This window comes from Thermobia domestica, chromosome 2 (genome assembly GCF_964235325.1).
Source record: "Thermobia domestica chromosome 2, izTheDome1.hap1.1, whole genome shotgun sequence".
NCBI lineage: Eukaryota > Metazoa > Arthropoda > Insecta > Zygentoma > Lepismatidae > Thermobia > Thermobia domestica.
In genome coordinates, this window is record NC_137455.1 from 78653518 (window position 1) to 78669476 (window position 15959).

A 15959-nucleotide genomic window follows, 5' to 3' on the forward strand; every position below is an offset into this window, starting at 1 on the left:
CATCAGAATTCTCTTCCGACGATGAAGATAGTATTGTTTCCGTCTTGAGTTTAATTTTATTTGATTTCGGATCTCTAAGAGTACAACCCCTATCAGACAAGATCTGACTTTTCATTCCAATACGCTTGCTCACTTTTCGTTCTTTACTAGTAGATCCTAGGATTAGCCTTATTTAGCAAACTTTCTGTAGATTTTTCGTATTTTCTTCCTTTCGTTTGTCTTCTGCTTCTAATTCAACTTTGTATGACGAGGAAGTGAGAACTACCGTCTTACCCTTTCTTGTTTCTTAACTCTGTTCAGCTCTTTAGGTGAAGGTATGAGCAATTCTGATGAAATGCGAAAACTTGAAAAACTTTCCACCGGATCCAAATTAATCCCAGATATTGAAGGTTGAGGAGGTTTAACATTTTTATGTCGGAGAAGTGGCAGCCGCATACGTGGAGTGTTGAGATAGTTCTGCAGCTGGTGGCAGGACACAAATGGGCACAGAGGTAGAAAGTTGAGAGCCTCAGCAGTTGTTGTCGGTCCGCATGGTCTTTCGGTCTTCTCAGATAGAGTGAATAAGTGATCAGTAAAGTCATCTCTGTTTAAGAGCTATATTCCAGTTTTCTTAAAGCAATTTACTGCCATTTGCACTGAAGCTGCTTTACTAAAGCTACATTGAAGAGTTTGCCGACTTGATAAATGGTTACTTTCCGGCCAGGGTGATTTATCAACCATTTCCTTACTTTTCCAGAATAGTAGTTACTTAGAGGTGCCATGAAACTAACATCCAGAGGTTGTAATCTGTGGGATGTGTATTGGAAAGTAGAACAAAATTACATTTCTTTTCTTTGCTAGATTTGATCAGTTATAAGCTCTTGACATGTTAATTGTGACCGTCTAATAGAAGTAGCACAGGTTTCTCAGAAGTGGAATTTGCGAACTCTAAATATTTATTAAACCAAACCAAAAATTTTCCTTATTTATCCAGCCACTCTCGTGATACACAACAAATAAACCAAGAGGGGCATCATCCATCAACATATGATTTCCCCTTTTCCTGGGGAGAACAAACATGGCAGGCACAAAGTTACCAGTCGCGTTTATACATATTTTTGTAGTCACTAAAACTCCTTTTTCAGATGATGTCAAAGCACCTACTTGTTTTTTTTTTTTGTTTTTTTTTTTTTTTTTTCACAAAGAGCGCAAGCACTTTCGACGGCTTATTGGGTACCATCATGATGCCTGTCCCGTTAACATTATAAATATCATTCGGAGAGAAATGATATTGTTCATAAAAAGATTCTAATAGATGAAAAACTTTTTGACAGTTTCGCGATTAAATCCCTTTGCCCTAACCATAGATGTCTTCTCAGGATCACGCGAAGAAAGGTTAGGGTGCCTCAGACAAAACCGTAAGCCAGTGCTTTCCAGAATCTTTTTGTCCCTGTTAAACGAGTGGGAAATACGGTTTGCTTCAGTTAACTCGAACGCAAGAGAACGTAAATCGGTTAATGTCAGGCCAAAAAGACTTACTTCTAGTGTTAGTATGTGCTGGACTGTAATACGCAGCCTCAAGCGGACTGAAATACGCGAACTACAAGTAAATTGTAATGATGTTACATGTCGTCTAAAATGGGGACGTCCCCAATTTGTACTAGCTTCTATGTCCCCGTTTTGGCAGAATGTGACATACATGGAAAAACATGGCTTCCCTATGCTCATAGATTAAATAACCCAATAAGTGAAACGTGTAAACAATAGCTTAAATCTAATGAATACATTAGTGTATTTGTCAAATTTATTTCTACATGTAATCAGGGAGTAAGTCAAATAGTAGACAGGCATCACATCGAAAAATATTTCGCCAAAAACTTCAAAGCAATACACACCCACACTAACTGTAGAGTGATGTTTTTATTCCTGCCCAAAATGGTGTAATCGTTGTCTTGAACAATAATGCATAGCCTTGCCGCTGTAAGCAGCGCCAATCATGTAGAAACACCATATCCCCGTTTGAACCGCCGTCCCCGTTTTATACAACTCTCCCCTATATAAAATTGAAAGTGACTATGTTTGTGACTTCATAACTCTTGAACCACCCGACCGATCTCGATCAAATTTGCTACAGAGGAGGATATATATATAAATGAAAGTGGGTAGTTTGTGACTTAATAGCTCTTGAACCACTCGACCGATCTCGAACAGATTTTCAACATAGATGAGGTTCGGGCCTGGGGTGTTTTTTCTCATTTCACTTTGACGGTGTAACTTAGGGAAGGGAGGGAGAGATATTTAAAAATGACCGATATTAGTGTCGAATCCGTAGTTTTCAGGGTCGTTGAGATGAACAATGATACTTCCGGCGTTGTTTAAATCTAAATTTAACCCTTTGTGTCCAAAATGAAACGTATTCTCCCCGTGCGAAGAACAGGTATTCTGCTAATAAGAGATAAAAATGCTGAAATGCGTACGATGCAGATATAACAGTGTTGCCAACCAAACAAAGTTATACTTTAAAATTCGTCCCAGGTGAAGTTACCACCTATTTCAAATTTACATATTACACAAAAACTTACAATACCACATTTATAATTCATGTTACAAACTAAGAATGCTCCTCTGTAACTCAAACATCAACATTTTTGGGACCTCTACAGCAATATTAATGCAAGTGAGACGGGCGGACAAAGCATCCAAAGTACTTTATAGTGTCGAACACATTGATGGTCATGTGACGTATTGTGAATGAAAAGAAATAGGTTGCAAGGAATTAAAAGTGTGACTTTTTTTGAAAGGCTTTTTTTTTGGCTTTATTTCAAAAAAAGTGTTTACATAAGTATCTTAGTTCAATCACGAGGATGATTTACAAAAGATATAAAAACCTAATGCTGTTTACAGAAATATATAGCTCAAACCATTCCGGAGATACGAAAAATATGGGTATACTGTATTTGCAATACTGCGTAAAATGACGCATTTGAGGGAAATTTTAAAAACAATTGTTGCTTTCACGTTTAAAAACAATATGATAAAGTTTACTTTAGGATATTGAATTTAGATAAGAAGCACAAGCAGAACAGAAATGTGATAAGCAGGGTTAGGATCTTTAGGTACAATTTTCATGGCAAAAAGGGAGGGAAAATGCGCTAAAAATAAGCCAAAAAAAGGGGACAAAAAGGTGTTCTTTCTCTTTATAGCCCATAACTCATTATTTATTAAGAAATTGAAAGTTTTGAAAAGTAAAAACATGTTCGTTTTGTAAAGCAATAGTGTAAATTAAAAACCTGTTTACATTCTAACTCTATCCATAATATTGCTTTATCACAACTAATAAACGTAAGATAGCCCTAAAAAATGAACGACAAAAAGTTCTTTTCTCCTACTTAAGATAATTCAAATAAATTCACATGTTTTTCCACACCATTGTTAATTATTGATCAGAATAAGAAAAGAACATGAAGCTGTTGTACCTCAATATATTAAGCATCTCTATGTTCTTAAGGGTAAGTTTGCTCCTATCGGGAGATGTCTTTATAGATGTTAAAACTTCTTTCCACATTCACAGACACAAGGGGGGCAAACTTCGTATTCACTCGAAATGGTAACTCTGTAGATGTAACAAACTTCACAACATCCGGATTCTTGTGAATACTAGCCTCAAGCTTGTCTCTGGCAAAACCATCTAACTATTCCCTCACCGATGTAAATATTTTCCACTGTTTTTCCTTCTCGAGGTCTTCTTCTTCCAAACTTTTAATGGCTACTGGAATATAGGGCCTACTTGTAAGCATGGTCACAAAATAGTTCTGTCTGTAAATCTTGTATCTTCTCCGGTAGCAGAAGTTGTTGTGTCTTGGAGATAGCATCTGCGTCAGTTGGATCCAAAGAAAGCACAAACTCCTTGATCTTGTCAAAATTCTCACATACGAAAACACCACACTCAATCCATGTTCCCCAGCGAGTAATGACCGGGAATTTTGGAAGGGGTAGGTCTGTGATTTCTCTGTAGACAACGGTGCGACTCGGGGCTTTCAGGAGAATTTTCTTCAGGCCAGCGATGAACTGATTCACTATGTCGTATTCATTCCTAATAGATTCACAAACCCTATGAAGGGCATGAACCAAACAGGTTACATGTTTTAACTTGGGAAACAATGTCTTCAACTGGTTAACTGCTGAAAGCATGTATGGAGCCTGGTCCGTAATGACCAGGACAACTTTCTCGAACTGGGTGCCATTGGACCAGAGCTTTTGACAAAAGTCCATGAATGACTGCATGACTGCACTGGCATTGGCTTTCTGCAACTCATACATCTTGAACAACATGTGCTTAACTTTTTCACCTGCGAGGGGAAAGACCAGAATGCTCAAAATATATCTATCCATTGAATCTGTACTTTCATCCAGCATGATTCCCACATTGAAATCCGACACTTTCTCCTTGATTCTTCGTATGGTTTCTTGAGAAACAGTTTCAAGATAGGGATGGCCTTTTTCGAAAAATCTGTTTTTCGATTTTCGGAAATTTCATTTTTCGTTTTTCGCTTTTTCGAAAAATTTTCCGTTTTTCAAAAAGTTTTCGTTTTTCGAAAAATTTTTCGTTTTTAGTTTTTTGGAAAATTTTTCGTTTTTCGTTTTTTCGAAAGATTTTTCGTTTTTCGTTTTATCGAAAAAAACCGTTTTTCGTTTTTCGAGAAAAAGTCGATTTCCGTTTTCGATGCTTTTTCGTTTCACGAAAAGCTTTCGGAATTCGTGGAATGATAATGTGGGAGGAAATGGGAGTACCCCGGGAAAACACACGAACACGATGTTGTCTGCCACGAACTTAACTTGACCTGGGATCAAGTGCACAATAGGTAAGCGTTCTAACAGCTACGTGCCCCCTTGGATTTGGATTTAATAAAAGGGTAGTGTATAATGCCTACTATTGACGAAACTCATCCAATCACGACCAAAATTAGTACGGTTATGGACTGCGATGTATTTAGTACGCACGTTAAATATTATGGTGTTTGGGACTTTGGTTCCAGAGTTATTGCTAATCAAATTTGTGTTTTAAGTTAGTGATATCAAGAAATTTTGCTAAGACGCATTTGATTAAACGCAAATGATCTTGACGAAAGTTGGTAGGATCGTAAATATTGACAAGCTTGGTATGCATGGAAGCTCAGTATAAAATATTATGGTGTACAGACTTTTTGTTCCTGACTTATTAGCTATCAATGTAAGGTTTGGAATCAGTGAAATCAAGAAATTTCGTTAAAGCGCGAAAGATGGAAATCATCCATTTTTTACCAAACTTGGCAAGGTGGTAGATCTTGACGAGCTTAGTAACTATAAAGGTAACCAAGAAAGATCTGTCGCTTTTTCACCCAACGCCTTCAAACATCGATATGTAACCTAAGACATACCTGGAAGATCAAAAATAGTCTCCATCAGCATCGACGACCTCAGTGGCGGCGGTTGGACGTTAAAAGTGTGGGGGCAAGGCATGATCTGAATATTTGTATATCAATCTTGGTTTATCTGGTTGTTTCTAACACTATGTTTGACAAAAGGTTGTATAACTAATAGGATACTATCTTCTTCGGTTAAAATACCATATATCATATTTCATATTTTATTAAATAAATTGACAAGAGCAACGGAAGTAGATACTAGCCCTTTGTACTCTTAAACAACGAAGGTGTAAGAAGAGATTTGATTCCTTGCTCATGAACATCTTAAAATTCTGTCTGGAAAATTGTGTGATCAGATTATTTAATTAAAAAAAAATTACAAAACAAGTAAATAGAAAGGATAATATTAATTATAGTAATGAGGCTTGTTTTGCAAAAGTTATGTTCAAACTGGAGATTAATGAATAACAATTTATAATTTCACACATGACATTACATATATAAATATTAATGTTATTACTCTTACAAGGTACATTCGCGAAGTGTCCCCTCAAGATTCGTGTAAAATTGATTCAAATACATAGTTCTCCTCGCCATAATATGTATTGTACTAATTTTAGCGGCCCATACTGGTAATTTGCGTATTTATGAGCCTTCATATATCCGGAATTCAATCATACACTAGTATAACCCTCGGACACAAAATTGCTTTTAGTTTCTTAGATGTAACTGAACATGAACGTGAGATGTGCAAAACAAATTTTATCAAGTACTGCTTCTCTGACACATGTTACCAACCCGAGCTGCTATCTTGGATTCAATTTTCGGTTTTTCTAAAGGGAACAGGTGCAAGTGAGACATCAAATTCATGTACAATTTCTCAGAAATTCACTAATGTAGTGAGTTTTATCGTAGCTATTGCATGTTAAATGTCAGGCACTTCATGAATATTGAATCACATAGAAAGTTGTGCAGGGCCCGCTGTGTATATGTAACGTTTTTCGTGATTTATCGTTGACGAAATATTCTCTGAACGTACATAATACAGAAATACAGACGTCAATACGGAAATGGTCTTCACCTAAATATGGTCGTATCTGAATTTACATTAAACATTTTGACCGTTATACAATAGTTCTTTGTTGTAGTATATCATGGAACTAATACAATCACTCACAGAAATGTAATAAGATTATGACACCAATGTTGTAAGGAGTTTGTTAATACCTACAATATTTTTTCCAGTCAGAAATTGTTTTGATTTGTCAACATCAAAAATATATGTGTAACTGATATTACTCTGTAAAGTCTATTCGCGAAATGCCTGGAAGGATTTAACATGCAATACCTTGCAAACGGTAAAATCCTCTATATCAGTGAGTTTCCGAGAAAATTGTACATGAATTTGATGTCTTACTTGCACCTATTCCCTTTTGAAAAACCGAAAGTTGAATCCAAGATGGCAGCTCGGGTTGGTAGCATGTGTCAGAGAAGCAGTACTTGATCAAATTTGTTCTGCACATGCCCACATTCATGTCCAGTTACATCTAAAGAAACTAAAAGCAATCTCATGTCTGAGCGTTATACTAGTATATGATTGAATTCTGGATATATGAAGGTACTATAAATACCACTATGGGCCGCTAAAATTAGTATATACAATATACATTGTGACGAGGAGAACTTTGCTTTTGAATCAATTTTACATGAATCCCGAGGGTACACTTCGCGAATGTACCTTGTTAGAAAATGAAAGACAGTAAATACTACAAGCATATGCTACGAAATTTAAAGAAATACGCAATTACAATATTAATTGGTTTGAATTGAAATTAAAACGCAATTTCTGTAGCTTGCTTAACTCCACGAGAAGACAACCAATATGTACTCACGCAACGGAAAATATATGGCACCATTTTTTATGAACCAGTAATATATATAGAAAACTTAACATTTTCAAATGAAGCTATATACATTAATGGGTTACTTCAAAAAAGTGGAGGGGCAACTGCCCCCCTTTGCCCCCCCTAATCGCCGCCCATGGACGACCTTCTGCCAACGTTTTGGAAAGCCATGTATTCCATCGCGGTAGAACTTGGTGGGCAGTGAAGCGAAGAAGGTATCAAGTGCATTTTGCATCTCTACTAGTGATTTGAACTGGCGTCCTCTAAGCTGATTGTCCAAGGAATGGAACAGGTGATAATCGGATGGTGCAATGCCCGGGAAGTATGGCGGATGCAATAGTGTTTCCCATCCAAAGTGTAGAATGGTGTCCCGGGTCATCCTAGCCACGTGGGGCTTAGCGTTGTCCTGTAACAGGAGGACTTCTTTGCGATTCAGAAGTGCTGGCTCCAGAGTCTTGAGTTTTATCTTGAGCACGGATCAACTGCTGACAGTACACAGTTGCATTGATGCTCTGACTAGCTGGTAGCAGTATTTTTTTTTTCTCAAAATACTGTCCAGAAAATTTGGACTTGAACTTAGTAAAATCAAGAAATTTCATTAAAACGCGTTAAACTCATCCGATATTGGCCAAAGTTGATATCATAGGCTTTAACGAGTCTGGTACGCGTGCGAGCTCAGCACGAAATATTGTGATGCACAGACCTTTGGTTCTCGGTCCTTGAGGATATAAATTAGAAATAATAATTCACAAAGGTAAACAGTGTAAAATTTATATATTACAGAATATTAAAAAGTAATTATTTACTAATAGTGATTATTAATGTGTTATCGACAATATGGTATTACTGCTGTATCGCCGGACCAATTTGAAAATCGAAAAAATGGAGTAAAATATACTGCATTCGGTTATATTTGCTTGGATTACATTAAGTTACGTTAGATTATGCTATTAGGTAAGCAGTTTTACTATACGGATCCATAGTATAAGTAGTAGTAGGAGTAGGAGTATCAGTAGTAGTAGTAGTAGTAGGAATAGGGGTAGTAGTAGAAGTAGTAGTAATAGGAACGGGTTAGAAGCCCCGCAGGGATTGGTTGGGTTCTGTTCTCAACATGAAATGGGCAAATTAAAGATTTGCCCAAATTTTTCTGTACATTTTACAATCTATGGAACCATATAGTAAAACAAGTGTACCTCTTCGCGAAATAGTCCATCCGAATCCACATACAGTGCCGCTTACAACATCAAAAACAACCAGCAAATACAATCACTTTCTGAGCTTTTACTATTCCCCTTACCTGACTTTCAGTCACTCTTCCTCATAAACTTATATAAATTCTCCAATTGACCCCGTGAATTTCCAAATAGAAGAATCCTGTATAAACTGGTATTGATAGTATCAGACAACTCTGTAATAAATTGACTTTTAACAATTGATTTTAACAAAATATGAAACATGAAGTGATTATATATGCTGATACTGATTTTAAAGGCTTCTCACTAAGATCCCCCATTCATTTCTCTTATTTTCTACAACTAACTAAGTCAGTATCAAAAACTATTTGTTTTCAAAAATAGGCAATTTAATACTAACAAAATACTATTGAATGGTTTATTTGTTCTAAAGATGTTTTATATACGGTAGGACAAAATCCTAAGTATCTGACTATAATAATCTCATCAAAAGAGAATTCAAATTTTAAATAGGTGGGTCTTCGTTTTTGTATTAGTTTTTACTGCTACTAACTTCAATAGAAGAATACTACTAAGATGAAATATTTTTTATTTGGTTGTTTGTTGTAATTCAGCGTCCCTTTTCAGTGTCGAGCGAGACTATACAAGACGTGGGCCTACATTTTAAAGTGGAATCCGAACCACCATAACACGTTCAATGTTTTCCCACTCGGGACCCTGTGCATCAAAGGAATACGCGCTAGCCACTAGACCAGTGGGCAAGGCTTGAAATCTTTTCTTGGAATTATGAAATTATATATTTAAAAGAAACGTTTGTCGCTTCTTAGTTTATATACTATAAAATTAAAAAGTGTCCTCTTCTGGGAGGGAGCGATTGTCCCGATCGCCCCCTGGATCCGCCCCTGGTTGTGATACATTTTTCCTACTTCCTGTATTTGTAGAGAAACAAGTGAGTTTCGTTTCACAGTGTAAAACCACAGTAGACTTCCAGTCTATGCAAATTGAATACTCAAACTTCAGTACAACAAGTAGCACAACTAAAACTCCTGGTTGGGATAGGTTAATAAGGTCAAAGATAGAATCTGTTCCTCGGATGCTGAATCCGTATCAAAAAGCCATTATTAGCTATCATTTATCGTTTTTGTTTTATGGTGATAAAGATTGAAAGCAGGAATGGTTAATTTGAACCACTTCCGGTTTGAATAGAGGGTTAAGGGAGGAAGTGGAACTACTCTTAGGACGCTAAATCGATTTCAGAAAAACCTCTTCTCGATATCTTTTATAGTTTTTGCTCTATGAATATAAGTATTGGAACCGAATGTAGTAGTAAATTTCAAGCATTTCCGGTTGCAAAAGAGTGAAACAGGTTATGGCGATATGTTCTCTTAAAACCCTGAATTTATTCCAGAAAATTGCTTGTCGCTATCTACTACAATTTTTGTTTTATCGCGACAAGTGATAAAACCGGAAATGGTTAATTTGAACACTTTCGGTTCAAATAAAGTGTTAACGAAGAAGGTTGAATCTATTCTTGGGATGCTGGATTGATTAAAAAAAAATGCATCTCGATATCTCTCACCGATTTTGCTCTATGAAAATTAGTATTACCTGTAAAATCAAAAATAGTAATAAACTTCAAACATTTCTGCTCTTGTGGAGTGTTGCGGATTGTAATGGTATTTCCTTTTGAGACCTTGAATCGATTGTAGGTGAACCACTTGTCGCTCGCTATCTATTACTTTACCAATTTTGTTCTGTGGCGATAAATGTCAAAACTTGTAATCGTTAATTTGAACCACTTCTGGTGTCATGGACGGCGATTAGGGGGGGGGGCAAAGGGGGGCAGTTGCCCCCCACTTTTTTAAAAGTAACCCATTAAGGTATATAGTTTCATTGGAAATGTAAAGTTTTTGTATGTATTACTGGTTCATAGAAAAAATGGTGACATATAATATTTGCCCTTGCGTGAGTACGTATTGGTTGTCTTCCCGTGGAGTTAAGAAAGCTACAGGAATTGGGTTTTAATTGCCACCGAAAATAACCCAAAAATTAACCTATTAGAGCACAACAATTCCAGCATACTTTCACTTCTTCTTACAAGGCCTCGATATATTAGTCAGCTGCTTTGAGACTAATTCAGAGAACATTTCGCAAAAAAACAGCCGTTCTATTAAACTTCCTATACGTATGCATAGTATACTATAGTTTGGAAGTACTAACAAATGAAATGAATTCAGTTTGTTTTACGAAAATTATCCGTTTTCCGTTTCTCGGCAGTTTTCGTTTTCCGTTTCTCGAAAAAAATTCGTTTATCGAAAAATTTTTCGTTTTCCGTTTTTCGAATTTTTTTCGTTTTTTCAAAAAAAATTTCGTTTTTCGTTTTCGAAATATTCATTTTTCGAAAAAGTATTTTTCGAAAAAGTGTGGCCATCCCTAGTTCAAGATAGTTTCTTCCTTAAAGTACTCTCATCGGGAACTGACGTCCGTGTATACTTTTCAAGAAATCTTTTCAAAGCCGGATGGTTCACCTTATTGAGTGGAATTCCTGCTTGAGTTAAAACTGCACACAAATCAATGCTAAATTCCTTTAGATTTTGGACCTTTGAAGAACACTGCTCCAAGGCGTTTCTTAATAGCGGCTGTTGGAATTTGTTAGTTTGAAGAGACTTATTCTTTTGATGCTTTGAACTAGAAATGTGTTGCAGGATACGGTCTCATTGATGTTTTTCATCCAATGTGATTCCTGAATCACAAACAGTGCATCGAATAATGCTCCCATCAGTCTCGATGAAATCCTGCTTGAACTCCTGAGATAGGGCCAAAAATCTGAATTTGGACACCTTCGGCATGGGGAATTCTTATACTGAACTTGTTAAGTAACAAACAACTTCGATTCAACAACAGAAACGTACTGGAAAAAGGTTTAAATTAACATTTATTCCCTATTACTAGATTTAAATTTCAAGCTAGCTAAAACTCAACTCAGACTGTTGTCAATGTATAAATATACTGCAACTGATTCAATATAAATTAAAAGAACCCAATCAACTAATGTTTTCCATTGTTGCAGGTGTGCTGTATTTGTATTTCTTACAGTCCGGCGTTCACTGAAAGGAAACAGGCGCAATAATTCCACGTTCATGGCAAGGTGACGAGAAGTTAATTATATCTATCTATCTATCTATCTATATATATATATATATATATATATATATATATATATATATATATATATATATATATATATATATATATATATATATCTATCTATATATATATATATATATATATATATATATATATATATATATATATATATATATATATATATATATATATATATATATATATCTTATGGATTGGAAAGTAAATAAAATGGTAAAATGTGCTGCAGAAAAATGAAGAAGTAGAAGAGAAAGACCAGAAAAGGGGGAGGAAAGAAGGGGATTTGAACAGAGTGGAGAAAAAAGGGATAAAGGCTACAAAAGGGGAAAAAAGGTGCTAGAAAATGACCCCCATTCTCAATTTCAGGAAAATCTCACACATTGGTTTCTTTCAGAGAACTCTAATTTGCCCTACAAAGAAAAAGTGCGCACCTAAAAATCCTAACCCTGGTGATAAGTTACATTCTCAATGTTCAGGCTTCACTGGAAATCATTATAATGTGCCAGTTTCATTGGAGAGTTCATGTGTTGTTCAGGACATTGAAAAAAGTTTCGAATATTACAGACTTACTTTTAACTTTGTCCTTGCTCATATCTTAGAAGCATCATCTGAATAAAGAAGAAGGAAAAGTTCATTTCAAAAGGAGGCGATAAACATTATTGAAACCCACTTTGTCTCCGAAATGTCATGTAGGCGCAATACCGTCTCGCCAGCCACACCTTGGGATGATTTTTTTTTTTCTTAATTTTATTTTCTGAATTTATTATCTTGTTTACTGCCCTTCACATATCTTTAAAAAGCAAAAGACGAGAGAGCTATCAAGGACGGTGAAGTGAAGTGAAGTGAGTGAACTGAGTTGAGGTTCAGAAAGAACTTGATTTGCACGACTATCACGCAAGAGAAGAGTTCTCGGACGATATTCTTTGTTATGCGTGGATCGATCTTCAAAAAGAGGGAATCCCTTTTTATGTTTCTTTGTTTCTTTGTCACGTATATGGTGTTCGTTTCTTTTTCTTTCGATTTTGAAATAAAGCTTATTTGAAAAAGTGTTCCACTGGTTTTAATCGTCCAGCATTGAGTTTGTTGTCCCTTCCTATACAGCAACAAGGAAGTAATGCAATATCTGTATGCAAGACACACGATGTAAGTTTCGGTTTCTGAGGAAACACTGAACTTACTTTACTCATCTTTGGTAATAAACCTACAGGAGAATAAATAAGCGATTTTATTGTATAAAATGAGATATTTACTGACTGAAATACTTGTTCTTCGCACAGAGAAAAAGTTTATGGAAAGTATTTGAACCACTTCCCCTTCTTACGTTAGATGCGCATGGGGAATGCAGGATAAATTTAAACTTCAATGCTATGGGGAGTGTCACGACTTCGAAAACCATAAATCGGATGCTAATATCGGTCGTTTTCGATTAGTTTTACATATCACATCCATTTTAACTCTCTATTCTTAGCTCTCATACCGATTGAGTCTGAACTTGGACTTCAATGGCACTGGGCTTGTCATTATTCATCTAACTGACTCCGAAAACTATGGATTAGGCACTAATATAAATCGTTTCCGATTACTTTTAAAGGTATTTTTGTTGCCATCTTTACTGTAGCAAGCATGGGCGGCGATTAGGGGGGGCAAAGGGGGGCAGTTGCCCCCCCCACTTTTTTTGAAATGACACATTAATGTATATAGTTTCATTTGGAAATATAAAATTTTTGTAGACTATGTATTAATGGTTCATAGAATAAATATTGTGCCATAAAATATTTGCCGTCCCGTGAGTACGTATTGGTTGTCTCCCGTTCAGTTAAGAAAGCTACAGGAATTGGGTTTTAATTGCCACGAAAAATGACCCAAAAATTAACCTATTGGAGCGCCACAACTCGAGTGTACTTTCCTTCTTCTTACAAGGACTCAATATGTTAGTCAGCCGCTTTGGTACTAATTGAAATAACATTTCGTATTTTAAAAAAAAGTCCTTCACAACTTGTGAAGGCGCGGCAATGTTTGCAATGTAATATACGAGTTTAGGGGTATACATATACAATTTTTATATACAATTTAATTTAGTGAATTCAACATTATTCTAGGTTTTAGGATTGTTTTGTATAACTGGAGTGATTCTAAGTATTGTTGAGTTTTGACGTATTCCAAGAAATTGAAAACTGTACTTAATGGCAACGAACATGCATCAGGAAGCTGCAAAGTACTTCTTTAAATGTCGCAGCATATGCTTCTAGTATTTATTATCTTTCTAAGAGTAATAACATACATTTAATGACATGTGTGGAATTAAAAATATAAGTTGTTCATTAGTCCCCGTTTCAATGTAACTTTTGCAAAACAAGCCTCATTTTTCATTACTATTCGATTAACATTATTTTTTCTGTTTAATTGTTTTGCAGATTTGTTATTAAATAGGCCCCTAATCTGATCACACAATTTTTCAGACAGAATTTTAAGATGTTCTTGAGCAAGAAATCAAATCTCTTCTTACACCTTCGTTGTTTAAGAGTAAAAAGAGCTAGTATATACTTGCGTTGGTCTTGCCAATTTAATTAATAAAACATGAAACACGATATACAGTATTTTAACTGGAAGGAGACAGTATCCTAATAGTTATACAACCTTTCGTCAAACAAAATGTTAGAAGCAACCAGGAAAACAAACATTGATATACAAATATTGAGATCATGTCTTGCCCCCCCCCCCACTTTTAACGTCCAACCGCCGCCACTGGTAGCAAGAAAGGTATTGTTGCACCATTACCATGACAACGGGAGTTGATCAGTCATCAACGATTCTGTATTCTCATCTCTGATTAGCTATTTGCTTGAATGTAATACATAGGAATTTCTGTCTGTTTCTGTGGTTGCTAATTTTGAGTGTGTTGTGACTTTTAAAGGTATTGTTGTTGCCATCTTTACTGGTATTGTTGCTATCGTTACCATGGCAACGAGAGTTGATCAGTTATCAACGATTCTGTAGCCTCATCTCTGATTAGCTATCCTATTGTTGTGTGAATTATAGTACATAGGAAATTCTGCCTCTTTCCATGGTTGCTAACTTTGACTATCTTGCGACATTTAAATGTATTGTTGTTGCCATCTTTACTGTGGCAAGAAAGGTATTGTTGCTACCGTTATCATTGCCAGTGGCAGCGAATGGATGTTAAAAGTGTGTGTGAGGGGGGAGACATTATCTGAATATTTGTATATCAATGTTAGTTTTCCTGGTTGTTGCTAACACTTTGACGAAAGATTGTATAACTAATAGGATAATATCTTTTTCAGTTAAAATACCGTATATCGTATTTCATAATTTATTAATTAAATTGACAAGAGCAATGCAGGTGGATACTAGACACTTGTACTCTTAAACAACGAAGGTGGCTCCGCGTAGCGTACGAGCGGTCCCGGGTGATTCCCGGTGGAAGCACTCGGTCGAAAAATTGTAAAAAGTTTTTTCAGGTCAGCCATTCTGAATGAGTTTTTTTTGGGGGTTTTCCTCATTCACACCAGGCATATGCCGGGGTGATACCTGACTTATGGGTCTCAGACCGCTTCTTACCTTCCAAAATCCTTTCTTCCTTCCCTTTTCTCGCATCCTTCTTACGTGACGGGCTAAATGGCCATAGATGCCGAAAGCACAGAAATCTAAACTCTCTTAAACAACGAAAGTGTAAGAAGAGATTTGATTCCTTGTTCATGAACATCTTAAAATTCTGCCTGGAAAATTGTGTGATCAGATTATTTAATAATAAGTTTGTAACACAAATGAATAGAATAAATAATATTAATCATAGGTTCATTATAATCAGGCTTGTTTTGTAGAAGTTATATTGAAACTGGGGATTAATGAACAACTTATATTTTTAATTCCATATATGTCATTAAATATACTCTTAGAAAATGAAAGACAGTAAATTTTACAAGCATATCCTACGACATTTAAAGAATTACGCAATTGCAATATTAATTGCTTTAAATTGCAATTAAAACGCAATTCTTGTACCTTTCTTAACTCCGCGGAGAGACAAGTAACCAATACGTACTCACGGAACGGCAAATATTATATGGCACTATTTTTTTTTTTTTTGTACGAACCAGTAATACATACAAAATCTTTACATTTCCAAATGAAACTATATACATTAAGTGGTCACTTCAAAAAAGTGGTCACTTCCCCCTTAATCGCCGCCCCTGACCATGGCAACGAGAGTTAGTCAATTCTGAACGATTCTATGAATGCTATACAATTCAATAAACAATTCTTTAATAGATAGTGGGATGTCCACTTCCTTG

General features: G+C 35.8%; 1 protein-coding gene across 4 annotated transcripts in view; it reads left to right on the top strand.

Moving 5' to 3' along the window:
* The window catches only part of LOC145673108 (mannosylglucosyl-3-phosphoglycerate phosphatase), a 304267-nt gene that overhangs the window by 188689 nt on the left and 99619 nt on the right, over positions 1-15959 (top strand). The gene's annotated exons all lie outside the window — the stretch shown is intronic.